The 27,945-nt window shown below is 38.6% G+C and overlaps 1 long non-coding RNA gene across 1 annotated transcript in view; it reads left to right on the top strand.

Annotated features, from left to right (window-relative positions):
* The first annotated feature begins 14,520 nt into the window (after window positions 1-14,520).
* The window catches only part of LOC134761783 (uncharacterized), an 88,505-nt gene continuing 75,080 nt past the window's right edge, over window positions 14,521-27,945 (top strand). The window contains exons 1-2 of the long non-coding RNA XR_010140911.1: window positions 14,521-14,566; window positions 15,645-15,769. This is a non-coding gene — a long non-coding RNA (uncharacterized LOC134761783). The remainder of the gene's footprint in view (window positions 14,567-15,644; window positions 15,770-27,945) is intronic.

Below are 27,945 nucleotides of genomic sequence, written 5' to 3'. Positions count from 1 at the left end.
TTTTCACACTAGTATAAAGAATTTCCCAGAGACTGGGTGATTTATAAAGGAAAGAGGTTTAATTGACTCACAGTACCACATGACTGGGGAAGCCTCAGGAAACTTACAATCATGACAGAAGGCAAAGCAGGTACATCTTACATGGTGGCAGGCAAGAGAGAGAGCATGTGTAAGCACAGGAAAAACTACCATTTATAAAACCACCAGGTCTAGTGAGAATTCACTCACTCTCATGAGAACAGCATGGGGGAAACTGCCTCCATATTCCAAACACCTACCTCCCTCAACATGTGGGGATTACAAGTCCCTCCCTCGACACATGGGGATTACAATTCAAGATGAGACTTGAGAGAAGAGAAAGAGCCAAACCGTATCACAAGGTCTTACAGTTTTGGACCATTGAGCAAGAGAATTAGATACACAAGAGGTCCAGAGAGGCAGATTCTCCATATGTCATTCTAACATGAAAAGAATTTGCCAGAAAATAAGGCACCATTCCTCTAATACAGCAATCATAATGAATCTTGGAAGTTCTGTTTCCATTTAGTCTTTTACCTACCTGTCAAATCTTAAGTTTCTTGTGAGATCAAGGTATTTTGTTTTGCATTGTTTCATCAAATTTTTTGGCATTTTTTGTTTATAATATTGTTTAAATAAACTTTTCATTTAAGAACTGTTTTAGATTTTCAGAAAAATTGTTGAAATAATACAAGGAGTTGTATCATTTTTGTATCTTTGTATTTTTGTATTTTTTGTTTATTTGTATTATGGTTCCTATACCCAGTTTTCCCTATTATTAATATCCTACATTAGTATGGCATACATTTTATAATTAATAAACCAATATTGATTTATTCCATACTTTATTCAGTGTTTTGGTTTTAACCCAATGTCCTTTTCCTTTCTAGGATCCTAACGAGTATACCACCTTACATTTACTCATTGTGTTCTCTTAGACTCCTCTTGGCTGTGACATATCTATTAGATTAGTTAAAATTAAGGAAAAGAAAATATTTAAATTTATTTTAACTTATTCCTTGTCCAGTGTTTTTCCTTTCTTTACATAGATTTGACTTTCTGACCTATATCATTTTATTTCTCCCTGAAAACATTCTTTAAACATTATATGCAAGGCAGGACAGCTAGCAAAAAAAAATTCTCTCAGTTTTGTTTGCCTGAGAAACTATTTCCTTCACTTTTGAAGGATAATTTCACTGCATATATAACTCAAGGTTGGTGGTATTTTTTCAACATTTCAAATATATTACTTCAGTGTCTTCTTGCTTACAAGGTGTTGTGAGTTGAAGGTGTTTTGAGTTGAATTATACCCGCGAAAAAGATACATTGAACCTCCAGTACCTGAGAATGTGACCTTATTTGGAAATAATGTTTGTGGATATAATCAAGATAAAGATATGTCATAATGACATATGTCCTTATAAAGAGAGTGATATGAAGACACAATAAACACAGGGGAGAAGGCCATGCTATGGTGGGGGAAGATATTGGAGTGATGCAACTGCAAACCAGGAAATCCCAAGGATTGCCTTCACAGGAAACATAGTCCTGCTGACATCTTGATTTCAGACTTCTAGCCTCCAGAACTATGAAAGAATAAATGTCTGTGATTTGAAGCTACCCAGTTTGTGGTACTTTGTTACTGCAGCTTTATGAAACAAATACACATGGGTTTCTTATGAGAAGTATGCTGTAATTCTTATGCTTATTCCTCTGTAGGTGAAATTCCCTACCCACACACCCACCCACCCCTCATGCCCTTGGCTTCTTCCGAGATTTCTCTTTGTCTTTAGCTCTATAATGTGAATACAATATGCTTTGGTGTCCATTTTTTTGGTGTTTATTCTTCTTGGTACTCTATGAGCTCTCTGGTCTGTTGGTTTGGTGTCTGTCATTAATCCTACAAAATTCTTGGCCATTATTTTATTAAATGTTTCTCCTGCTCTATTATGTCTTACTTCTCTTTCTGGTATTTTGTCTTGTTTTGTCTTGCCTGTTGTTTTGGGGCTTCCCTAAGTACTCCACCATCCCACCTTAAAGTCTGCGACTCTCATCCTTTACAATTTAATCTACTGTTATTACACAAGATCCCTCCTAGTAAAGTAGTAAGGTGTAAGCAAAAGAAAGCATTTCATAATGTTATCATTAAATATTCATTTTTTAGTGGGCCAATGTATCAGAGCCGTGACTTTCATACTTGCTTCTTAGCTTTTTTCACCCCTTGGGAGAGACAGGAAATCTACAGTCTTTTCTGGCTTTGCAAGGAAAATCCTAGAGTGAGAGCCCTTCTGGGCTGGGATTTTTAAATACTGGCAACTCATTCAGATTAGTTGTCTATTTCCAAACTGTTCAAATAACTCCAAATGCACTTTATTTTGGACCTATGTTATAATCTATCAGTTGATAATTTCCCCTTTAATTTTTATACAACCACTCAAGTTGTAGCAACTTGGGACATCTGAAAATGTCTATCATTTGAGTAACTAGATACATATACAATACCAGACATATGGTCAATATCAGTAAGACATTACTTAATATTACTTTCTATTAAAATGATAAAAGACTTAAGTCTAAAATAAGTCTCTCTTGCTAAAGTTGTTAAGGTTTACTAAACCTCTAGTCAGCCTTGTGGCAATAAAAAATAGCTCACTTTATTCGAGGAGCTGTTTATATCCTTAAAATAATTTAGTAACTCCTCTCTAAACCGCAATTCCTTTAACTTTTGTGTTACCAATCTATTTCTTCTACTTTAACAATTTTGTACTTCTTAATAAGAATCCTTCTCAGTTCCTCCACAACTCTTTCTAAATAGTGAGTTCAAGCCAGAGAAAATGGGGAATGACCTCAGGATTCAGATTATGAGTCCCTATTTTCCAGCCTAATACTGATAGCAATAGGAGACAGACAAATTCCTACGCAGACAGGGGCTGGTCACCAGTAAGGATCAACCTTCAACCTGAGGACCGAGCTGCTTGTTCCACATAGAGTCCACGACCAGAGTGAGAACTTCTATCCCCATCTTACTCACTCTCTCTGGACTGGTTACTTCTCGATGATGCCTTTTAACTAATCAAATGCTGCTTTTTCCAAGACCACCCATGGACCAATCAGCATGGACTCCCCCATTCTACGCCCATAAAAACCCCAGAGTCAGCCTCACAGAGGGCAACCCACTTTTACAGTCCCCTTTCACAGCAGAGAGCTTTCTTCTGTTGGTCAATGAAATTCTTCTCTACCTTACCCACTCTCCAGTGTCCATGTACCTTATTCCTCTTGGCCATGGAATAGGAACGCAGAACTTGCCAAGCTGAGGTCAGTGGGAGCAAGAAAGCTCTAACCCTCATGTTCGCTGAGCTGTGGGTGATGCAAGTAAATGGGCTATAATCCTTCCATTCACTGAGCTGTGGGTGGTGGGAGTAAAAAGAGTTGCAACTCTCCCTCCTACTCACTGAACTATAGGAGTTGTGACAATACCATAACTGGTTCTATATTGCAATGCTTTTAACCATACCATATGTATTTTAAATAAGCTGATACTGGACTTCAAAAGACAGTGAGAGAGCATCTTTATGAATAAATGAATCCTAGCAACCTTAGCAAGAGAGACTTATTTTTTATAAAGGTGGGTTCCTGCTATGTTGCCCATGCTGGTCTCGAACTCCTGTGCTCAAGTGATCCTCCCACTTTGACCTTCCAAAGTGCTGGGATTACAGGTGTAAGCCAAAACACTGGGCCAAGGGTATAATCTTATCTAGCTCTTGACTCTTAAGTTAAAAAAGGCAGGCTATTATAGTGGTTATATGCAAGGACTTTGTTAGAACCCTGGGTCTGAGCCTGGGCAACATGGTGAGACCCTGTCTTTACAAAAAAATAAAAATATAACAGAATTAACTGGGCATAATGGCAAATGCCTGTAGTCCCACCTACTCACGAGGCTGAAACAGAGCCTTGGGCTGAGGATTGCTTGAGCCCAGGAGTTTGAAAATGCAGTGAGCTGTGACCACACCACTGCCCTCCAGGCAGGGCAACAGAGTGAGACCTTATCTCAAAATACAGCAAAAAAACAAAAAACAAAAACCTCATTCTGGAGAATACTAATAAATTACCTTCACAAATTAATTAACTATAAGATGAAAACATAGACTTGTAGAAAAGTATATAAATGAATTAGCAGAGACTGTGGCCCATAAATACATAATAAATGAATAGTAGTTATAATTAGTTATAAGATTTTTCTTTTGACCTCTGTGAATTTTAATCTGACTAAAGAAAAAGAACTTGCTAATTACCTTCTGTTTTCCCCCAATGACATATATTCTATTTAATGAGTATAGATTTTGAATCTTGGCTCCATGCTTAAAATTTTATTGCCTTGAGAAAGTTTTTAACTTCACTGAGTCCAAGTTTTTTCATTAATAGTAAACATTACCAACGGATTTCCTATGTTTAGAGATAGTGTTAATTCATTTATTTAATATAAACTTTTTTTTATTTTTCTACTATGTAGCAGACCTTATTTTAGGAAATTTTGATACAAAGGAAATCAAAATAATCAAGGATTCTAATGTCAATGAGTTTATAATCTAGCTATAGGAGAAAGACAATAAATAAGCAAGACAATTTCAAAGTTGGGTAAGTAATAGGAAGGAAGAATGATATTAGAGTATGACCGGGAGTGGAGGAGACACTTAGGTAAAGCAATCTGCAAATACCTCCCTGAGAAGGAAATTTTCAGTAAATCTCCTAAAGGAGATTTACTAAAGGGTTAAAAAAGAATCAGCCACTATAAAAACAAGTACAATTTTTTTTTAAAGATGAAGAGAGATTTTTAGGCAGAGGCTACACCAAAAAAACCCAAATGCTGGAAATATCTTGCATGTTTAGGAACAGAAATGAGCAAGGGCTTTGGAATGTTTTCAATGTCAAAAGAAGACTAGTCAGCTGGGCTGAAGTAAAAGAAACTCAGAAGATGATGGGTAGAGGTAGACAGGGCCATATGGCATAGAGCCTTGGCAACAGTTGTTACATTTGATTCTATTCTAAGTACAATGAAAAGAGTTTTGAGCAGGTGCCTTTAATGATGGACCTGTATTTCTAAACGTTCTCTGTATTGATAACAGACTAATGGCAAGAATTAAAGCAAGACCAGTTACAAAGCTGCTGAAGGAGTTCAGGCAGGAGGTGGTGGTGGCTTTTATGGGAGTTGTAGCTATGGAATGAAGAGAAGTGAAAATATTTAACATATGTTGAAGATAAGATTAACAGCATTTGCTGGATGGGAAACAATTAAATCAAGGATGACAGGCTTTTTGATAGATGGTGGTACCTTACATTGAACTGGAAAAACAATGAAAGGAGTAAGTTTGGGGTGAGGAGTAATGAGCAGTTCAGTTTTAGGCATGTTGAGTTTAGATGCTTAAGACAAACCCAGATGGAAATATCAAGGAGATCCTGTATTTCTAAAGAAAGACCTGTATACTGGAAAGACACTTAGGAAGACTTTGGCACACAGATGATATCTAAATGGTAATAAATGTGATCAATCACCTAGGAAATGCATGTTGCTCAATAAAGAACCAGTATGACTTCTATCCAGGACTTTCATCCAGCATTTGGAGCTCTCGTAAGGAGAAGGTGCAGCAAAGAACATGGTGAAAGCGCCACAACAAAGAGCAGAAGGAAAATCTAAGTGGCTGATGTCCTGACAAATGAGAAAAAGGTGAAGAGAGGTCTCCTGTATGGAATGCCACTGAGTGGTTTCCATTGAATTAAACAACTAGGAGTCACGGGGACATGGAAAAAAACAGTTTCAATGGAGTGATGGGGCCAGAAGATGCAGTGCAATGAGTTGAGGAGCAGTCATAGACAGAGAGTAAAAATATCTCCAATCTCTATTTCCAGTAAACTTTCATATCTGGAGAACACTTTGTACTTGGTTTCAAAATTACTAACCTGATACCAATTCCACTACAGTAGATATTAAAACTGAAAATATATGATCAATTTCTAAATTCAAGATGACTCTCCTTATAAGAATTCTAATTCTTCTTGTGTAAAGCTTATTCATTACAAATAAAAAGAGATTTTTATGGAGTCCACAATCCTATTATTCTATTTTTATGAGATACTATATTCTAAATTAGAAACATTGCTTCTTCCTGCAGGGGGTATAGGGTGGGGTGAGAGGAGATGTAAGTTATTCTTGAAATCTCGTCACCTCTGAAATTCCTTATCACTTCATTTGTGTGAGATTAAAGCAAATATTGCAGTAGGTTAAAAAAGTTATTATTGCTTTTAATAAAGAAAGCAATAAATGAATGCTGAGATTAATTAAGAGCAGAAGAGAAACTGAATCATTTAATCAAGACCTAGGGTTATTTGATGTGAATATATTCCAAAATGATCAAAATCATGCAAACCAAATGCTAGAAAAATCATTCTTGGTCTAGCAAAATCAGAATATTGTACACTGTTTTACCAGGATTTACCCAGGATTTAGAAGTTTGATGGTGTTTCTTTGTTTTGGTGATGGGCCAGCAATGGGGTAACTAGAGGCAATAACTCTCCTCTCTGAGCCTTCTCCAGAAGGTGGAGTTCTCACTGCCACTTAATCTTGTATAAACTTAAGCTCCTTATGTAATCTTTTTGAGCCTCAGTTTCCTCAGTTAAAATGTGTATTTATGCAACAGACATTTGTTGAGCCTCTACAATGGATCAAAAGTTGGTATCTACACCATTATACTTATATCATGGCGTCACTGTGAGGGTAAAAGCTCATGACTTAGTACTCAGGCATCATTATTGCCTCTTATTTAGTCCCTTTTCAAAGTCTTTGCTCATGTTTCCTCTGCCTGATGTACTCTTCCTCTCCTTACCATTCAATTTTGCTGGGCTAACTCCTAGGTATCCTCCCGATCCCAGCTTTCCCTGACCCTCTCACACTGTATGAGGCCCCTCAGTTTTACAGTCTTCTAGCATCCTATGCTTTTCCTTCACAACATTTACCACAATTAAAATTATTGGGGTGAATGTTTGCTTATTGTCTGCCTCCTCACTATTTTGTTGACATTGCTGAGGACATTATCTGATACCTAGAAGATGTTTAATAAATATTATTGAGTGATGAGGTGTGTGAATTGGAATTTTGTTAGAAAAAAAAAAGGATCGGAGGAGCCAAGATGGCCGAATAGGAACAGCTCCGGTCTACAGCTCCCAGCGTGAGCGAAGCAGAAGACTGGTGATTTCTCCATTTCCATCTGAGGTACCGTGTTCATCTCACTAGGGAGTGCCAGACAGTGGGCGCAGGTCAGTGGGTGAGTGCACCATGCACCAGCCAAAGCAAGGGCGAGGCATTGCCTCACTCGGGAAGCGCAAGGGGTCAGGGAGTTCCCTTTCCAGGGGTGACAGACGGCACCTGGAAAATCGGGCCACTCCCACCCGAATACTGTGCTTTTCCGACGGGCTTAGGAAACGGTGCCCCAGGAGAGTATAGCCTGCACCTGGCTCAGAGGGTCGTACGCCCACGGAGTCTCGCTGATTGCTAGCACAGCAGTCTGAGATCAAACAGCAAGTCGGCAGCGAGGCTGGGGGAGGGGCGCCCGCCATTGCCCAGGCTCCCTTAAGTAAACAAAGCAGCCTGGAAGCCTGAACTGGGTGCAGCCCACCACAGCTCAAGGAGGCCTGCCTGCCTCTGAAGGCTCCACCTCTGGGGGCAGGGCACAGACAAACAAAAAGACAGCAGTAACCTCTGCAGACTTAAATGTCCCTGTCTGACAGCTTTGAAGAGAGCAGTGGTTCTCCTAGCACGCAGCTGGAGATCTGAGAACAGGCAGACTGCCTCCTCAAGTGGGTCCCTGACCCCTGACCCCCGAGCAGCCTAACTGGGAGGCACTCCCCAGCAGGGGCAGACTGACACCTCACACAGCCGGCCAGGTACTCCAACAGACCTGCAGCTGAGGGTCCTGTCTGTTAGAAGGAAAACTAACAGGAAGGACATCCACACCAAAAACCCATCTGTACATCACCATCATCAAAGACCAAAAGTAGATAAAACCACAAAGATGGGGAAAAAACAGAGCAGAAAAACTGGAAACTCTAAAAAGCGAGTACCTCTCCTCCTCCAAAGGAACACAGTTCCTCACCAGCAACGGAACAAAGCTGGATGGAGAATGACTTTGACGAGCTGAGAGAAGAAGGCTTCAGACGATCAAATTACTCCGAGCTACAGGAGGATATTCAAACCAAAGGCAAAGAAGTTGAAAACTTTGAAAAAAATTTAGAAGAATGTATAACTAGAGTAACCAATACAGAGAAGTGCTTAAAGGAGTTGATGGAGCTGAAAACCAAGGCTCGAGAACTACGTGAAGAATGCAGAAGCCTCAGGAGCCAATGCAATCAAATGGAAGAAAGGGTATCAGCCCTGGAAGATGAAATGAATGAAATGAAGTGAGAAGGGAAGTTTAGAGAAAAAAGAATAAAAAGAAACGAGCAAAGCCTCCAAGAAATGTGGGACTATGTGAAAAGACCAAATCTACATCTGATTGGTGTACCTGAAAGTGACAGGGAGAATGGAACCAAGTTGGAAAACACTCTGCAGGATATTATCCAGGAGAATTTCCCCAATCTAGCAAGGCAGGCCAACATTCAGATTCAGGAAATACAGAGAACGCCACAAAGATACTCCTCGAGAAGAGCAACTCCAAGACACATAATTGTCAGATTCACCAAAGTTGAAATGAAGGAAAAAATGTTAAGGGCAGCCAGAGAGAAAGGTCGGGTTACCCTCAAAGGGAGGCCCATCAGACTAACAGCGCATCTCTCGGCAGAAACCCTACAAGCCAGAAGAGAGTGGGGGCCAATATTCAACATTCTTAAAGAAAAGAATTTTCAACCCAGAATTTCATATCCTGCCAAACTAAGCTTCATAAGTGAAGGAGAAATAAAATACTTTACAGACAAGCAAATGCTGAGAGATTTTGTCACCACCAGGCCTGCCCTAAAAGAGCTCCTGAAGGAAGCACTAAACATGGAAAGGCACAACCAGTACCAGCCGCTGCAAAATCATACCAAAATGTAAAGACCATCGAGACTAGGAAGAGACTGCATCAACTAACGAGCAAAATAACCAGCTAACATCATAATGACAGGATCAAATTCACACATAACAATATTAACTTTAAATGTAAATGGACTAAATGCTCCAATTAAAAGACACAGACTGGCAAATTGGATAAAGAGTCAAGACCCATCAGTGTGCTGTATTCAGGAAACCCATCTCACGTGCAGAGACACACATAGGCTCAAAATAAAAGGATGCAGGAAGATCTACCAAGCAAATGGAAAACAAAAAAAGGCAGGGGTTGCAATCCTAGTCTCTGATAAAACAGACTTTAAACCAACAAAGATCAAAAGAGACAAAGAAGGCCATTACATAATGGTAAAGGGATTAATTCAACAAGAAGAGCTAACTATCCTAAATATATATGCACCCAATACAGGAGCACCCAGATTCATAAAGCAAGTCCTGAGTGACCTACAAAGAGACTTAGACTCCCACACATTAATCATGGGAGACTTTAACACCCCACTGTCAACATTAGACAGATCAACGAGACAGAAAGTCAACAAGGATACCCAGGAATTGAACTCAGCTCTGCACCAAGCAGACCTAATAGACATCTACAGAACTCTCCACCCCAAATCAACAGAATATACATTTTTTTCAGCACCACACCACACCTATTCCAAAATTGACCACATACTTGGAAGTAAAGCTCTCCTTAATAAATGTAAAAGAACAGAAATTATAACAAACTATCTCTCAGATCACAGTGCAATCAAGCTAGAACTCAGGATTAAGAATCTCACTCAAAACCGCTCAACTACATGGAAACTGAACAACCTGCTCCTGAATGACTACTGGGTACATAACGAAATGAAGGCAGAAATAAAGATGTTCTTTGAAACCAACGAGAACCAAGACACAACATACCAGAATCTCTGGGATGCATTCAAAGCAGTGTGTAGAGGGAAATTTATAGCACTAAATGCCCACAAGAGAAAGCAGGAAAGATCCAAAATTGACACCCTAACATCACAATTAAAAGAACTAGAAAATCAAGAGCAAACACATTCAAAAGCTAGCAGAAGGCAAGAAATAACTAAAATCAGAGCAGAACTGAAGGAAATAGAGACACAAAAAACCTTCAAAAAATTAATGAATCCAGGAGCTGGTTTTTTGAAAGGATCAACAAAATTGATAGACCGCTAGCAAGATTAATAAAGAAAAAAAGAGAGAAGAATCAAATAGATGCAGTAAAAAATGATAAAGGGGATATCACCACCGATCCCACAGAAATACAAACTACCATCAGAGAATATTACAAACACCTCTACGCAAATAAACTAGAAAATCTAGAAGAAATGGATAAATTCCTCAACACATACACTCTCCCAAGACTAAACCAGGAAGAAGTTGAATCTCTGAATAGACCAATAGCAGGAGCTGAAATTGTGGCAATAATCAATAGCTTACCAACCAAAAAAAGTCCAGGACCAGATGGGTTCACAGCAGAATTCTACCAGAGGTACAAGGAGGAGCTGGTACCATTCCTTCTGAAACTATTCCAATCAGTAGAAAAAGAGGGAATCCTCCCTAACTCATTTTATGAGGCCGGCATCATCCTGATACCAAAGCCTGGCAGAGACACAACAAAAAAAGAGAATCTTAGACCAATATCCTTGATGAAAATTGATGCAAAAATCCTCAATAAAATACTGGCAAACCGAATTCAGCAGCACATCAAAAAGCTTATCCACCATGATCAAGTGGGCTTCATCCCTGGGATGCAAGGCTGGTTCAATATACACAAATCAATAAATGTAATCCAGCTTATAAACATAACCAAAGACAAAAACCACATGATTATCTCAATAGATGCAGAAAAGGCCTTTGACAAAATTCAACAACCCTTCATGCTAAAAACTCTCAATAAATTGGGTATTGATGGGATGTATCTCAAAATAATAAGAGCTATCTATGACAAACCCACAGCCAATATCATACTGAATGGGCAAAAACTGGAAGCATTCCCTTTGAAAACTGGCACAAGACAGGGATGCCCTCTCTCACCACTTCTATTCAACATAGTGTTGGAAGTTCTGGCCAGGGCAATTAGGCAGGAGAAGGAAATAAAGGGTATTCAATTAGGAAAAGAGGAAGTCAAATTGTCCCTGTTTGCAGATGACATGATTGTATATCTAGAAAACCCCATTGTCTCAGCCCAAAATCTCCTTAAGCTGATAAGCAAATTCAGCAAAGTCTCAGGATACAAAATCAAGGTACAAAAATCACAAGCATTCTTATACATCAATAACAGACAGACAGAGAGCCAAATCATGAGTGAACTCCCATTCACAATTGCTTCAAAGAGAATAAAATACCTAGGAATCCAACTTACAAGGGATGTGAAGGACCTCTTCAAGGAGAACTACAAACCACTGCTCAAGGAAATAAAAGAGGATACAAACAAATGGAAGAATATTCCATGCTCATGGGTAGGAAGAATCAATATCGTGAAAATGGCCATCCTTCCCAAGGTAATTTACAGATTCAATGCCATCCCCATCAAGCTACCAATGACTTTCTTCACAGAATTGGAAAAAACTACTTTAAAGTTCATATGGAACCAAAAAAGAGCCCGCATCGCCAAGTCAATCCTAAGCCAAAAGAACAAAGCTGGAGGCATCACGCTACCTGACTTCAAACTATACTACAAGGCTACAGTAACCAAAACAGCATGGTACTGGTACCAAAACAGAGATATAGATCAATGGAACAGAACAGAGCCATCAGAAATAATGCCACATATCTACAGCTATCTGATCTTTGACAAACCTGACAAAAACAAGAAATGGGGAAAGGATTCCCTATTTAATAAATGGTGCTGGGAAAACTGGCTAGCCATATGTAGAAAGCTGAAACTGGATCCCTTCCTTACACCTTATACAAAAATCAATTCAAGATGGATTAAAGACTTAAATGTTAGACCTAAAACCATAAAAACCCTAGAAGAAAACCTAGGCATTACCATTCAGGACATAGGCATGGGCAAGGACTTCATGTCTAAAACACCAAAAGCAATGGCAACAAAAGCCAAAATTGACAAATGGGATCTAATTAAACTAAAGAGCTTCTGCACAGCAAAGGAAACTACCATCAGAGTGAACAGGCAACCTACAAAATGGGAGAAAATTTTCGCAACCTACTCATCTGACAAAGGGCTAATATCCAGAATCTACAATGAACTCCAACAAATTTACAAGAAAAAACAAACAACCTCATCAAAAAGTGGGCGAAGGACATGAACAGACACTTCTCAAAAGAAGACATTTATGCAGCCAAAAAACACATGAAAAAATGCTCATCATCACTGGCCATCAGAGAAATGCAAATCAAAACCACAGTGAGATACCATCTCACACCAGTTAGAATGGCAATCATTACAAAGTCAGGAAACAACAGGTGCTGGAGAGGATGTGGAGAAATAGGAACACTTTTACACTGTTGGTGGGACTGTAAACTAGTTCAACTATTGTGGAAGTCAGTGTGGCGATTCCTCAGGGATCTAGAACTAGAAATTCCATTCGACCCAGCCATCCCATTACTGGGTATATACCCAAAGGACTATAAATCATGCTGCTATAAAGACACATGCACACGTATGTTTATTGCGGCATTATTCACAATAGCAAAGACTTGGAACCAACCCAAATGTCCAACAATGATAGACTGGATTAAGAAAATGTGGCACATATACACCATGGAATACTATGCAGCCATCAAAAATGATGAGTTCATGTCCTTTGTAGGGACATGGATGAAATTGGAAATCATCATTCTCAGTAAACTATTGCAAGAACAAAAAACCAAACACTTCATATTCTCACTCATAGGCGGTAATTGAACAATGAGAACACATGGACATGGAAAGGGGAACATCACACTTCGGGGACTGTTGTGGGGTGGGCGGAGGGGGGAGGGATAGCATTGGGAGATATACCTAATGGTAGATGACGAGTTAGTGGGTGCAGCGCACCAGCATGGCACATGTATACATATGTAACTTACCTGCACATTGTGCACATGTACCATAAAACCTAAAGTATAATAATAATAATAATAATAATAATAATAATAAAAGGATCAAGTGGGAGAATTTAAAGATGACTCCAATATTTTTAGATTGAATAATGGTGCCATTAATAAAAGAAAGCAGTAGATAAGGGAGAAAAAATAATGAGTTTTTGTTTTAAGCATGTTGGAACTACAGGTATTGCAAGAGATGAAAACTGAAGATACACGTTTAAAAGTGTTTATTCATTATGTGGTAGATCAGCCTTGGCGATAGCTGAGGGGAGCTAAGAACAGTATCCTAAAGAAAACAGTAAAGTATAAGGGAAGAGCTATGTGATAGTTAATTTTATGTGTCCGCTTAGCTAGGCCACTCTAACCAGATATTTGGTGAAACATTATTCTAGCTGTTTCTGGATGGGTATTTTTTTTTATTAAATTAACCTTTATATCAGTGGATTTTGAGTAAATCAGATTGCCCTCTGTAACGTGAGTGGGCCTCATGCAATCAGCTGAACCTCTTAACAGGAACTGACCTCCCCAGAGGATGCAAAAATTCTACCAGTGGACTGCTTCGAAATTGAACTACAATTTCTTCTCTGCATCTGCAGTCTCCAGCCTCCAGCCTGCTGGTCTATCCCATTGTGTGTGTGTGTTCGTATCTATACACACACACACACACACACACACACCCCCAAAGATTGAAAATAAAATAATTAAAGGGATAATTGATTTAACATAATTCCAAATCACAAAAGAGGCAGAAAATAAAATTCAAAACATTGACAATTAACCCTCTGTGGCCTAGCTGAAATAAATCATGATTTTCTATGCATGTTTTCTATACCTAAATGCTTTTACTTTTACTGCTTTTGTGTAATTTAACATGAATTCGCTTAATCTGTCAAAATGATAAGACATTACAGAAAGCATGAACAATAGGCGTAACAGGAAATAGGATTGTGATAGTTTAGGAGTCATGGTTCTTTCAAACACAGAATGACTGTTTCTTAGAATCTTTCTAGTTTTACCCTCAGAAAGACATCTGCGGTTCTGAATTTTGATTTGCTGATGGTCTGTATCTGTGATAACATTAGTTATGTAGGTGCTTCTTCGACAGGTCTTTCATGAAAACAGAAAAAAAGAAAAAGAAAGGGTTAGTTTAAGTGTTAGTTTGAATAATGAAATATTTACACACATCTCTGCAAGCCTCAGGCAAAAACAAGCAAGAATCCTGATGACCACGATATAGAGTACTTTGTACCAGAATCTTTAATGTGAAGATAAACTGGACAGGAAAGCCAGTAACGGAAAAACCTCAGTTCCATTCAGCCACATTCCAACAGGAAATGCTGAGTCTGAAGGTTCTTTCTGTGCTGACCTTACCAGATTTCAACACAAAGAAGGAGGCAGGTGAATGTGGTAGGCCATTTTAAGACTAGAATGGAAGTTAATAATCATCTAATCTAATTCCTTTACATTCCTATAAACTAGTGTCCTAGAGAAGTTAAGTGACTAACCCAAGGTCTGACAGGTAGAACTTTTAGAAATAAAATATAGGATACTAGCCAGATCTTCAAAATAGCAGCCTTATATTACCAATAATGTCAGGTCAATCCCATATTAGCCACCACAGCATACAACTAGAAGAATTTATTTAACATGTTGTTAAGCCTAGAACCCCAATGTCCTAATTCTATTCCAGCACTTTTCATTGGGAATATTTTGTTGCTTTAATAATATATACCTATTCTCTGCTATTAAACAAATATATAAATGTATAATCTTTTACTTTACGAAAGACTTTATTTTACTTGATCTCATAGCAACAACCTGAGGTGATATATAATGATTCTCTTTCTAAGGTCACACATTTCCTAAGAGCTGAACTGGAACCCAGGTTTTCTGACCTTTTCCAGCACCTTTGAACACATTCTTATTTAGTCCTGAAGTTATATAATCAATTGGTATGTCAGGATAAGAACTCAAGCTTGAGCAGCGTCGGCAAGTGGTTTACTTTACTGACTAATTTGATAAGAAGACGCAGATAAAAAACTACAACCACCAGTGAGTTTCATCATTTGGGTTTTGAGGTCTTCAACATCATCAAACAATTAAATACAAGACCCAAGTCTCTGTGTTTCTGATTATAAGAAGCCAAGGAGTAACTTAAAAAAAAAAAAAAAGGTAATGAATACAGGCAAAAGCAAATTTGTGTCATGGAAGCATGCATTTATTATAGCATTCAAAGTCTCATTTCAGGTTACTAGGAAATGTGAATTCATTTTTAAAAATTTTATTTAATTTAAGTTCTTACTTTGTTTCCTAATGAAGCCCTAAATCCTTTGGGACCAGGCATCCCCACAGATTATGACACATTGCCTTCAGACTCCCTGGCATTCTGATAAAACTGTCAGTATGTACAGTGATGACAGATGTGATAAAGAGATCATCGTGGCTCTCACTGCCTATATTTTATTGTTTGTTACAGCCATCTTCTATTTCTGGAAAACACTCCCAGCTGCCTGCAGCAGAGCTAGGAGCCAGAGATGGAAAATATGTTGTTTTTCTCACAGTTTACAACCTAACTTGCCTACCACTAATTATGCAGTACAGGTAGGTAGAAATAATACTAGAAAACATGTCTTGAACACTGGTTCCATTAACTGGTTTCATTACAATAACCTTATTTCTGATCTTTTCTATTTCAGGATTCTGGAAGACCCATTAAAAACGTTTTCTCTGCAGTGTTTTATAACCTTTTGACATTTTCTTCTTATACAAGTCATGTCAAATTTTTTTCTTAAAGTCTATAAATAGGAAGAGTGAGTGGGAAGAAATGGATACATTAATCCTTTTTACATTTATAGCCTGACAGATTTTAAGTGGATAAGTTATACCAATACCTTTGTTATTATTTTATTTTGATGATATGTTGTACAATAACTAAAACATTCTACATGAATTTTGTTATCTACTTTAATTACCGGTGAAGTAGCAAGCATTTAATATTTAATGTATCTACAACTGATATGAAAATGATAGGGAATTGTGTTCTTTTGCATGACTTTCTGAGGACAATTTGGGCTGCTTTAAAAGAAGGAAGGAAGCCGGGTGTGGTGACTCACACATGTAATCCTAGCACTTTGGGAGGCCAAGGCGGGAGGATTGTCTGAGCTCAGGAGTTCGAGACCAGCCAGGGCACACCATGAAACCCCATCTCTACTAAAATACAAAAAATTAGCCCGGCGTGGCAGCATGCACCTGTAGTCCCTGCTACTTGGGACACTGAGGCAGGAGAACTGCTTGAACCTGGGAGATGGAGGTTCCAGTGAGCCAAGATTGAGCCACTGCACTGCAGCCTGACGAAAGAGCAAGACTCCTTCTAAAAAAAAAAAAAAAAAAAAAAAAAAAAAAAAAAAACATGTATCCCATTATTCTATACTTTTCCAGGGTTCCAGGGCCAGGGAATATGAAGCTATGTATGACTCACAGCCCTGGACCTTTTGATAACCTCTATATAAGTCTAGTGTACTCCTGTTAATTACTTATAATTGTTATTTTATACTTCTATGTATTTCAGGGTTTATTTTTCCCTTTCATCAAATGATGACAAAAAGCACTATAATAATTTTATTTAGAAATTATTTGAATTTATTTGTAGTGTTTATAAAGTCTCTGTTATGGTATAATAGAAATTATTTCATAAATAATCTATAAATTTAATGATAATCAATAGAATCAGTAGTTAAAACCTCCAACCATTCATCCTTTACCATAACTACTCTCAAGTTTTAAAATATGCTGATTAAAATTTACTTCCGTTTATATCCATTGGCCACCATTTCTTAGGGGTTATATCTGATCAGACAGATGAATGAAAGAAAAATAATAAAGCAAAATACTCACACACTATTTAATAATCCCTGATAAAAAATTGACTGGCATATAGAAATATATTAATTAAAAATTTATATTTATTATTAGGGTAACTTCTTTCTGAATATCACATTCTTTTCAAAGATTATCCTATTTATTATAAGAACAGTACATTTTGTATCTTATAAATCATCCTTCTTGAGAAATATAATGTGATAAAAGGTATCCATAATCGTGTTTTATAAATAGAAGCACTTTGACATATAAGATTAAGTGGTGGTCACACATCAAAAAATGTGTGAAGAACCTGGGATCAGAAAGTTTACTGCGTCTAGTATTTAAGTATATGAACTGCTGCCTCAAATGATGAACCAGCCATAACTTCAGTTAGCAAATCTACACCAAATGTCATGCATGTGGTGGAAAATAAAAGATATTGCCATTAAGGTGGTGGTCTGTGATCATTTAAAGGTCTCTAGTATCTAAAATAGCTGCCAAATTAATTGTAGGGAAGACCTCTCTCAACTTAACAGATAACAAAGAATGAAGCTTCTTGTGCATTTAAAATAAAGCAGTATTAAACTGAGGTCAGTAAAGGGATCAATTACCAATTTTTACTCTAAAAGAAAGCATCATTTAATATTCTATAATAGGTTATGGAACAATTTCTGAGCCCACCCCGAAATATGTTGGAATTCTTTCCAGTGTGACAAATTTGACAAACTTCCTTGTCAAATAAACTTGTTACTTCTATCCTTAGACTGAAGAAACAATGGTGTTTAACACCAGTTCATATTTCAACCCAAGAATATCTCTATTTTTAAATTTAATTTTAAAAAAATTATTTTAGATTCAGGGGGTACATGTGCTTGTTTTTCACATAGGTATATTGCATACCGATGGGGATTTAGTTTCTAGTGTACCACTACACAAATAGTGAACACTGTACATGACAGGTATTTTTCAGCCCTTGTCCCCTCCCATCTTTCTCCCTTTTGGAGTCTCCAGTGTCTATTATTTTCATCTTTATTCCCATGTGTACCCCTTGTTTACCTCACACAAGTATGAAAATGTGATATTTGGTTTTCTGTTTCTGAGTTAGTTCATTTAGGATAATGGCTTCCAGCTCTACCCTTGTTGCTGGAAAGGACATGATTCTATGCTTTTTTATAACTGTGTAGTATTCCATGATCCATATATACCATATTTTCTTTATCGAGTCAAACATTGATGGACACTTAGGTTGGTTCCATGACTTTGCAATTATGAGTGGTGCTACAATGAACATATAGGTGCAGATGTCTTTTTTTATATCGTACTTTCTTTTCCTTTGGGTAGATACCCAGTAGTGGGATTGCTGTGTCTAATGGTAGTTCTATTTTTAGTTCTTTGAGAAATCTCCACAGTGTTTTCCATAGAGGTGGAACTAATTTACATTCCCACCAACAGTGTATAGGTGTTCCCTTTTCTCTGCATCCATGACAACATCTGTTGGTTTTTGACTTTTTAATAATAGACATTCTCACAGGCATAAGATGATAACTCATTGTGGTTTTGATTTGCATTTCTCTGATGATTAGTGATGTTGAGCATTTTTTTCATGCATTGGTTGGGCACTTGTATTTCTTCTTTTGAGAAATGTCTGTTCAGGTCATTTGCCCAGTTTTTAATGGGGCTGGGTTGTGTTTTTGTTGTTGTTTTTTTTCTCTTTTTGAGTTTATTTGAGTTCTTCGTAGATTCTGGATATTTGTCCTTTGTCAGATGCATAATTTGAAAATATTTTCTCCTATTCTGTAGGGTTTTTTTCTGTTGAATATTAGTTTTACTGTGCAGAAGCTTTTTAGTTTAATTATGTCCCATTTGTCTATGTTTATTTTTGTTGCATTTGCTTTTAGGGTGTTCTTCATAAATTCACGCCTAGGCCAATCTCAAGAAGAGTTTTTCCTAGGTTTTCTTCCAGGAGTTTTATAGTTTCAGGTATAACATTTAATTTTTTAATCCATCTTGAGTTAATTTTTTTATATGGTCGGAGATAGGGATCCAGTTTCATTCTTTTGCATATGGCTAACCAATTTTCCCAATACCATTTATTGAATAGAATGTCCTTTCCCTATTGTTTGTTTTTAACAACTTTATCAAAGATTAGTTGGTTGTAGGCATTTGACTTTATATGTAGGTTCTATATTCTGTTCCATTGATCTATATGTCTATTTTTGTACAAGTGCCATATTGTTTTAATTATGATAGCCTTATAATATAATTTGAAGTCAGGCAATGTGATGCCTCTAAATTTATTCTATTTTCTTAAGATTACTTTGGCTAGTCAGAGTACTGTTGGTACCATATGAACTTTAGGATTGTTTTTTCAAATTTTGGGAAAAAAATGATGTTGGTAATATTATAGAAATGCATTGAATCTGTAGATTGTTTTAGGCATATGGTCATTTTAGTGACATTGATTCTTCAAATCCACAACCATGGGATGTTTTTCCATTTGTATGTGTCATCTACAATTGCTTTTATCACTGTTTTGTAGTTCTCCTTATAGAGATCCTTAACCTCCTTGGTTAAATGTATTTGTTGGTATTTTATATTTTGCAGCTATTATAAATGGGATTGAGTTCTTGATTTTGTTGTCAGCTTGAAAATTATTGGTGTATAGAAATGCTACTGATTTTTGTACATTGATTTTGTATCATAGAACTTTAATTTATTTATCAAGTCTTTGAGTCTTTTGGAGGAGACGTAGGAAGTTCTAGGTATAAAATCATGTCATCAGTGAGCACAGATCATTTAAACTCCTCTTTTCCAATTTGGATGCGTTTTATTTCTTTCTTTTGTCTGATTGCTCTGGGTAGTGCCTCCAGTATGTTGAATAGGAGTTGTGAGAATGAATAACCTTGTCTAGTTCCAGTTCTCAGGGGATATGCTTTCAGCTTTTTCCCATTCAGTGTAAATGAGGATGTGGGTTTGTTGTTTGTCGTATATGGCTCTTATTATTTCAAGGTATGTTCCATTGATGCCTAGTTCATTGAAGGTTTTTATCAGGAAAGTATATTGGATTTTTTTGAAAGCCTTTTCTGCATCTATTGAGATGATCATACCGTTTTTGTTTTCAGTTGTTTCTGTGACTAATCATATTTATTGATTTGCAGATGTTGAAACATCTTTGCACCCCCTCTAAAATAAAACCCACATTATCATGATAAATTATCTTTTTGATGTACTTTTCCCCCCAATCTTTTCTGGTTTGTAAGGTATCTGCTGAGAAGTCCACTGTTACTCTGATGGGATTGCCTTTATAGGTGATTAAATGCTTCTATCTTGCTGCCTTTAAAATTTTTTCCTCTACGTTGACTGTGGACAATCTGATTTGGTTTGCTAGTATCTTATTAAGGATTTTTGTATTAGGGTTCATCAGAAATATTCACCTGTAGTTTTCCTTTTTGTTGTGTTCTTTCCTGATTTAGGTATCAGAGTGATACTAGTTTCATAGAATGAGTTAAGAAGGAACCCCACCTCCTTAATTTTGGGGGATAGTTTCAGTAAGAGTGGTACCAGCTCTTCTTTCTATGTCTGGTAAAATTTGGCTGTGAACCCATCTGGTCATGGACTTTTTTGTTGTTGTTGGAAGATCTTTTCTTACTGATATGGTTTGGCTCTGTGTCCCCACCCAAAACTCATCTCAAATTATAATCCCTAGATATCAAAGGTGGAACTTGGTGGGAGGTGATTGGATCATGGGGATAGTTTCCCCCATCCTGTTCTCATGATAATAAGGAACATCTCATGAAATCTGGTTGTTTGATAAGTGTCTGACACGTCCTTGCTCGTTCTCTCTTTCCTGCCATCATGTCAGACATGCCTTGCTTCCCCTTCACCTTCCAATATGATTGTAAGTTTCCTGAGGCCTCCCCAGCCACATGGAACTGTGAGCGAATTAAACCTCTTTTCTTCATAAATTACCAAGTCTCAGGTAGTATCTTTGTAGCAGTGTGAAAAGGAACTAATACAGAAAATTTGTACCAAGGTAGTGGGACAGTGCTATAAAGATAAGCTGAAAATGTGGAAGTGACTTTGGAACTGGGTAAGAGGCAGAGGTTGGAACAGTTTGGAGGACTCAGGAGAAGACAGGAAAATGTGGGACAGTTTGAAACTTCCTAGAGACTTGTTGAATGGCTTTGACCAAAGTGCTGATAATGATATGGACAATGAAGTCCAGGCTGAGTTTGTCTCAGATGGAGATGAGAAACTTATTGGGAACTGGAGCTATGGTCACTCTTGCTATGCTTTAGCAAAGAGACTGGTGGCATTTTGCATCTGCCCTAGAGATCTGCAGAACTTTGAACTTGAGAGATGATTTAGGGTATCTGGCAGAAGAAATTTCTAAGCAGAAAAGCATTCAAGATGTGACCTGGATTTTCCTGAATGCATACATTTGTATGCATTCACAAAAAGATTATTTGAAATTGGCACTTATATTTAAAAGGGAAGCAGTGTATAAAGGTTTGGAAAATTTGCAGCCTGACAATGTGATAGGAAAAAAAAAAATTCTAGGGAGGAAATCAAGCCAGCTGCAGAAATTTGCCTAAGTAATGAGGAGCTGAATGTTAATATACAAGAAAATGGGGAAAATGTCTTCAGGGTATGTCAGAGACCTTCACAGCAGCCCCTGCTATCACAAGCCCAGAGGCCTAGGCAGGGAAAAATGATTTCCTGGGCAAGGCCCAGGGGCTTGTTCCTTTGTGCAGCCTCAGGACATGGTACCTGGCATCACGGCCACTGTGGCTCCAGCCGGGGCTAAAAGGGGCCAAGATACAGCTCAGACCATTGCTTCAGAGGGTATAAGCCCCAGACCTTGGAAGTTTCCACGTGGTGTTGGGCCTGTGGGTGTGCAGAAGACAAGAGTGAGCTTTAGGAACCTCCTCCTAGACTTCAGAGGATGTATATGGAAACACCTGGATATGCAGGCAGTGTTGGGAGGAAATGTGGGGTTGGAGTCCCCACACAGAGTCCCCACTGGGGCACTGCCTAGGGGAACTGTGAGAGGAGGCCACCATTCATCACACTCCAGAACGGTAGTTCCATCAGCAGCTTGCACCATGCACCTGGAAAAGATGCAGGCACTCAGCGCCAGCTGGTAAAAAGTAGCCAAACGGCTGTATTCTGTAGAACTACAGGAGTGGAGCTGCCCAAAGCCTTGGCAGCCCACCCCTTGCATCAGTGTGCCTTGAATGTGAGAAATGGAGTCAAAGGAGATTATTTTGGGCTTTAAAATTTAATAGCAGCCCTGTTGGATTTCGGACTTGAGTGGGGCCTATGGCCCCTTTGTTATTGGCCAACTTCCTCCTTTTGGAATGAGAACATTTACCAAATGCCTGTACCTCCATTATATCTTGGAAGTAGCTACTTTGCTTTTGCTTTTACAGGCTCATAGGCGAAAGGGATTTGAACTTGAACTTTGGACTTGAACCTTTGAGTTAATGCTAGAATGAGTTAAGAATTCGGGGAACCACTGGAAAGGCATGATCGGTTTTGAAATGTGAAAAGGACATAAGACTTGGGAGGAGCCAGGAGTGGAATGATGTGATTTGGCTCTGTGTCCTAACCCAAATCTCATCTTGAATTGTAATTCCCAGGTGTCAAGGGTGGGATTTGGTGGGAGATAATTGGATTATGGGGGTGGTTTCCCCCATTCTTTTCTCATGATAGCAAGAGAGTTCTCATGAGATCTGGTTGTTTGATAAACGTCTGGAATTTCCCCTGCTCTCTCTCTCCATCTCTCCTGCTGCCATGTAAGGTGTACCTTGCTTTCCTTTCACCTCCTGCCATAATCGTATGTTTCCTGAGGCTGCCCTAGCCATGTGGAACTGTGAGTCAATTAAACCTCTTTTCTTAATAAATGATCCAGTCTCAGGTAGTATCTTTATAATAAATTGTCCAGTCTCAGGTAGTATCTTTATAGCAGTGTGAAAACACAGTAATACAATTACTGATTCTTTCTTATTATCATCATTATATAATGTTCTTATTTGTCTTTTCTTTTACTATTTTTTGGTTCAAAGTCTGTTTTATCTCATATGAGAATGGCTATTCCTGCTCAATTTTGTTTTCCATTTGTGTGATGTATCTTTTTCCACCCATTTACTTTGAGTCTGTACCTATCTTAAAGCTAGATGTGTCTCTTGTAGGCAGCAGGTGGGATGGTTTTATTATCCAATTCACCACTCTTTTTTGTGGGGCACTTAGGTCTTTTATATTCAAGATTAATATTGATATTTGAGGTTTTGTTTCTGTCATAGTGTTGTTATATAATTACCTAGGGGTTTCAATTGTGTAATTGATTTCTAGGTGTAATTGATTCCAATTGTGTAATTGATCTATGTGACCGTTTATGATGGCAAGTGTCATCCTTTAGTTTCCATGTTTAGAATGCCTTTGAATGTTCCTTGGCTGGCCAGTCTAGTGGTGATGAATTTCATTAGCATTTGTTTTTCTGGGAAAGCCTTTATCTCTCCTTAATTTGTGAAGCTTAGTTTGGCAGGGTATGAAATTATTGGCTGGCATTGTTTTTTCTTTAATAAAACTAAAAATAGTCCCCCAGTCTTTTCTGGTTTCTGCTGCGAAGTCCACTGTTAGTCTGATGGGATTTCCTTTATTGGTGATTAGATGCTTCTCTCTTGTGGCTCTTAGGAGTTTTTTCCTCTATGTGGACTTTGAACAGTCTAATGACTATATGCCTTGGTGAAGTTCTTGCAATTTATCTTCCAGGAGTTCTATGAGCTTCTTGCATCTGAATGTCTAAATCTCTCTAAGGCTATTGAAGTTTTCTTTAATTATTTCCTCAGATAGGTTTTACATACTTTTATTTTTTCTTCATCTTTCTCTAAAATACTTATGACTCACAGCTTTGGACATTTTACATAATCCTGTATTTCTCAAAGGCTTTGTTCACGTTTTCAATTCTTTATTTTTTACTTTTGTCTGACTGGGTTAATTTAAAAGACCTATATTCGAGTTCTAAAATTATTTCTTCCACTTGGTCTAGACTATTGTTAAAGCTTTCAACTGTATTTCGTAACTTCTTCAATAAATTTTTCATTTTCAGAAGTTTTTTGTTTAAATTGTGTCTATTTCTTCTTTCATGTCCTGAATTGTTTTTATGATTTCTTTCTATTAGTATTGTTTTTTCTTGGATCTCATTGAGCTTCTTTAAAATCAATATTTTGAATTATTTATCTGGTATTTCAATTATTTCATTTTGGCTAGGATCTGTTGCTGTAGAGTTAGTGTTCCCCTTGGGTGGTGTTGTAATACTCTGGTTTTTAATATTTTGGGAGTTGTTTATCTGGTTCTTTTATCTGGATATGTTATCTTTCCTTACTTTTTCAATTTTGCCATAATTTGGATGGGATTTTTCTCCCTTTGAGGAGATGTCTATAATATATAACGTTTTGCAGTCCCTTTGGCTTTGGTTCTGGGTGTTTTCAGTGGCAAGAAATCTTTTTTCTTTTTTTTTTAATTATACTTAAAGTTCTAGGGTACATGTGCACAACATGCAGGTTTGTTACATATGTATACATGTGCCATGTTGGTGTGCTGCACCCATTAACTGGTCATTTACATTAGGTATATCTCCTAATGCTATCTCTCCCCTCCCCCCACCCCACAACAGGCCCCGGTGTGTGATGTTCCCCTTCCTGTGTCCAAGTGTTCTCATTGTTCAATTCCCACCTATGAGTGAGAACACGTGGTGTTTGGTTTTTTGTCCTTGCGATAGTTTGCTGAGAATGATGGTTTCCAGCTTCATCCATGTCCCTACAAAGGACATGAACTCATCATTTTTTATGGCTGCATAATATTCCATGATGTATATGTGCCACATTTTCTTAATCCAGTCTATTATTGTTGGACATTTGGGTTGGTTCCAAGTCTTTGCTATTGTGAATAGTGCCACAATAAACATGTGTGCATGGGTTTTTATAGCAGCATAATTTATAATCCTTTGGGTATATACCCAGTAATGGGATGGCTGGGTCAAATGGTATTTCTAGTTCTAGATCCTTGAGGAATCATCACACTGTCTTCCACAATGGTTGAACAAGTTTACAGTCCCACCAACAGTGTAAAAGTGTTCCTATTTCTCCACATCCTCTCCAGTACCTGTTGTTTCCTGACTTTTGAATGATCGCCATTCTAGCTGGTGTGAGATGGTATCTCATTGTGGTTTTGATTTGCATTTCTCTGATGGCCAGTGATGATTAGCATTTTTTCATGTGTCTGTTGGCTGTATAAATGTCTTCTTTTGAGAAGTGTCTGTTCATATCCTTTGCCCACTTGTTGATGGGGTTGTTTTTTTTCCATGTAGTTGAACGGTTTTGAGTGAGTTTAGGCAAGAAATCTTTTTAAATTCCATGGTTATATTTAGCCTTTGTATGGTGGCTTTCTCAACAGCTGGTTTTAGTATTGATGTGCTGGGCTTGTGAGCATACTCACTGCCTCCTGTGAGGTTGGGATGGTGGAGATCTCAGGAGGCTGATCTCATTCCCCAGTGTTTGGCACTTGTATCAGATTTCCTCTTGTGTTGCACTATTCAACCTGTAGGTCAGAATGTAGCACTTATGGGTAAGACCTGGCTATAGGTAATCTAGATGGGTATACACTTGATCTTTGTTTTTAGGGGAAGCTCTTTGTTGCCTCACGTATTGCACTGATCTGTCGAATACATCATTGTCTGAGATCTCTGCTCAGTCCCAGAGGGAGGACCAAGATGGGTGGAGGTGAACAGGGCAGGCCTGCCTACAGTTTCCCTAATGGCAGACACAAGCACCAGTACCAAGTGGATGTGGTCAAGTAGATAGCCCCCAAGCACACAGGGTTGTGCCTAGGCATTGAGTTGGGAAACCTCTGCTGCCCTAAGTTCTCTGCATGGGGAGAGGGGGCAGCCTAAATTCCTAATCTACAAGTGTTGATGCTCCAAATGCCTGGAGATATGTGTGGGCGTGGTTTAGAAAGTGTGCTGCCTGCCAAGATCTCTGCACAGGAAGCGAGAGGAGACTCAGGCACTTATCTAAGTGAACAACTAGTCCCTGGCAAGGAATGGAATAACCTCTATTGCAGCAATGTCTTTACAGGAGAAGGCAGAGACAGCTACTAATCCAGGCAAGCAGGTATTTTGATTGCCTGGAAGTTGTCCCCTAGCAAGGAGTGGACCAGCCGGTGGTGAAACAAAAGCTTTGCAGGAACGTGAGGGCAGCTCAGGCAGCTAATCCCTACAAGGGACTGCACCAAATGCCTATGAATATGCACAGGTGTGAAGTGGAGAGATCACCACTGCACCAAGATCTCTGCACAGGAAGGGTGGGATGACTCAAGCTACTAATCCAGGCAAGCAGGTACTCCAAATATCTGGAGATGTCCCTGGGAATGAGTGGAGAGGGCCCCTCTGCCTCACAGGCTCTGCACAGGAAGGGTGGCAGCAGCTCAGGCTGCTAATCCAGGTGAGTGTATTCTCTGAATGCCCAGAGATATGCCTGGGCATGGAGCACAGTGAGCCCTGTTATACCACAGTCTCTGCACAGGAAGGATGGGCCTGCTCAGACTGCTAATCTAGGCAAGTAGGTGCTCTGAATGCCTGGAGAAATGCCTGGGTGTGGAGCAGAGAGGACCTCACTGCACCACAATCTCGGTGGCAGGCTGGGGCAACCAGCAGTGACAAACACAGACCAGTTCCAAGTTGCAAAACTTTCCGTGGCTGAATGTTTTGCCATCCAGGATAAACTGTGGTTTCATCAACTCTCCTACCACTTCAGTCTTGCATTGGGAGGCAACCCAATTCAAGCGCTTACTACTGGGGCACTTACCACATTCATCACTCAATTCTGGCTGTGGGAGTACTCCTCCTGCTCTAGAGCAAGTGCTTCCTCCAATCTCTGGCCTAACACTAAAATGTCTGTGTGGCCATTCTACTGAGTCACCAAACAAAGACTGACTCTGTATATATTAGTCCATTCTGATGCCGCTATGAAGAAATACCGGAGACTGGGTAAATTAATAAAGGAAACAGGTTTAACTGACTCACAGGTCCACATTGGGTGGGGAGGCCTCAGGAAACTTACAATCATGGCAGAAGTTATCTCTTTATGGGACAGCAGGAGAGAGAATGAAAGTAAGCAAGGGAAATGCCAGACATATATAAATGCATCAGATCTCATGAAATTCATTATCATGAAAACAGCATGGGGGAACCTCCCCAATGACCCAATTACCCCTACCTGTCCATTCCTTGATATGTGGGGATTACAATTCAAGAGGAGATTTGGGGTGGGGACACAGCCAAACCATATCACTGTTTGAGCCAGAATTAAAAATGGTGTTCTGCTCTCAGTCCAAAATCCAGGAAAATTCCCACATTTCTGGATGTCTTTCCCTTTCGGCATCCCCTAGCCTCTCCCCAAGTTTCAAGAAATAAAGGGCTTTCAAGAAATAAAGGGCTTTCCCTTGGCCTGGGTTACATGTGTCCCTAGTGAGAAGATGAGTCATAAAGAAAGACTCTCTGCCTCTCTCATGTACAGTGGCTTTACTCACTTTTATCAGCCAAATGCCATCCCAGAGGCTGCTTGCCCACCTTCTCTCTGGGATCTGAAGTGTCTTTCACTATTCCAGTGAATTCACATTTTCTTTCTTGAAATAAAGTTCATAGAACTGAAATAAAGTTCATACAGTTTCACTATTTCCAAGTGGCTGAAGGATGCTAAAAGCCTCTAATCCACCATCTTGGGGGAAAAAAAGAAAAACTGAATCTCTCATAAAGAGATAAAAGCTTTTATTTAAATGATGGCTATCATAATTTATTTTATTTTTTTCTTAGATTACTTAAGTGTCTTTAAATTCCTCTTATAATTCTGTGATGA

Source organism: Pongo abelii, chromosome 6, assembly GCF_028885655.2.
Source record: "Pongo abelii isolate AG06213 chromosome 6, NHGRI_mPonAbe1-v2.0_pri, whole genome shotgun sequence".
Taxonomy (NCBI): domain Eukaryota; kingdom Metazoa; phylum Chordata; class Mammalia; order Primates; family Hominidae; genus Pongo; species Pongo abelii.
The sequence above is the reverse complement of the archived record's forward strand: the minus strand, read 5'-3'. Positions and strand labels throughout refer to the sequence as shown.